This window comes from Tupaia chinensis, unplaced genomic scaffold (genome assembly GCF_000334495.1).
Source record: "Tupaia chinensis unplaced genomic scaffold, TupChi_1.0 Scaffold000248_2, whole genome shotgun sequence".
In the NCBI taxonomy this organism is placed as follows: Eukaryota; Metazoa; Chordata; class Mammalia; order Scandentia; family Tupaiidae; genus Tupaia; species Tupaia belangeri.
The window spans coordinates 1417533-1419174 of NW_006159727.1; the positions used below are offsets into that span (position 1 = coordinate 1417533).

General features: G+C 48.3%; 1 pseudogene; it reads right to left on the bottom strand.

Moving 5' to 3' along the window:
* Positions 1-905: 905 nt before the first annotated feature.
* LOC102472090 (60S ribosomal protein L22 pseudogene) lies at positions 906-1298 on the bottom strand (annotated as a pseudogene).
* Positions 1299-1642: the final 344 nt, after the last annotated feature.

Sequence of the window (1642 nt, forward strand, 5' to 3'; positions counted from 1 at the left end):
GGCTGAATCAGTCAAGAGGTCCACTGAAGGAAGAGCAGGGATTCTTGAGGGGGCCAAGAGAGAGAGGAAGGTGCTCGAAATAGCAGGAATAGGATTGTAGTGGTGGAGAGATGGCAGATTTGAGAAGCTAAAATTGGTTAGGGTGGCTGGAACACCGAGAGCAAGATGGGAAGAGCCAGGGCTAAGGTCGGACAAGTGCACAGAGCATGGGGGTCTTTGGAGTCAATGTCAAGGACCCCTGTTTGAACCTGGAGGTGCTGGGAAGACCTCAGAAATGTTTGCATGGGAGAGTGACAGGGTTGGACTTGCCTTTCAGAAAGATCAGCTGGATCACAACAGACAGGAGTTAGACCTAAAGTGTGTGTGTTTGTGTGTGGTGGGGGGGCTCAGTAGGTAAGCTTAGTCTTAGTCGTCTTGGGCTACCATAACAGAATTCCACAGACTGGGAAACTTGACCAACAGACATTTATTTTGTCACAGTTCTGGAGGCTGGGAGTCCAAGATCAAGGTGCCACCAAAGTTGGCTTCTTTTGTTCTTTTTCTTTAGTTCCCAAGTTTTATTCAAGAGCTCATACAAGGGGACCAGCAGTTAGCGTAATGGCTATGTTTCTGGACTCCCATGTAGTCGACCGCGGTTCGAGTCCCAGACCTGGTGGCTTAAACTCACGCCGGGTGTGTGTGCGTGCATGCCCAAGATCCCAAGAGGAGAATGGAGGAGAAGGGACTGCGGTGTGGCCATTCCCAATGGGGGGTGATTTCTCGCTTTCTGTCTCTGTCTCTCCCTGTCTTTCTGGTGGATGCATACGCCCTATAGCAAAAACAAAAACAAAACAAAAACAAAACAAAACCCCAAAACAAACAAACAAACAAAAAAACTCATACAAAATATTCCAGATAAATGAATTTTATTGCTCATCTTGCTCCCCTTCTTCATCCTGGTTAATCTAGAAGTAACGTAATGCGTAACTCTCTTTGCTGTTCGCAACCGCGCGCAACCAATCACGTAGATTATTCTTCTTCACATAGTTTTTGGTGAGATATTTCAAATACCCTTTGGAAAAAGGCACCTCGGAAGTTACGCTGATCTTACCCTTGCTCCTTTCAATGGTTACAACCCCTCCACCAAGATTCCCAGCGTTTCCGTTCACTTTGATTCTCGCTTGGAGAAACTGCTCAAAATTGGCAGCATCCATGATTCCATCTTCTACCGGGTGGGTGCGGTCAAGGGGAAACTTCACAACCTGCTTCTTTTATTTGCCCCCACCCAACCTCGCCACAAGCTTTTTCACGGGCGCCATGGCGGCAGCGGAGGCAGAAAGGGCCAGGATTGGTTTCTGATGTCCTCTTCCTGTCTTGTCGACGGCAGCCTTCCCCTTTTTGGGGTCCCCACATGGTCTCTTTTTGGTACTGGCATGGAGAGAGAGAGAGAGAGAGAGCGAGAGAGCGAGCGAGCACGTGCTCTGTTGTCTTTTCCTCTTCTAAGGACACCGTCCTAGGATGAGGGCCCCACCCTTATGACCTCATTTAACCTTAATTACCCCCTTAAAGGCCCTCTTGCTAAATGCAGTCACATTGTGAGTAGGGCTTCAGCATGTGATTTTTTTTTTTTTTTTTGGGGGGTTTTTTCTTTCCCGGGGGGGGG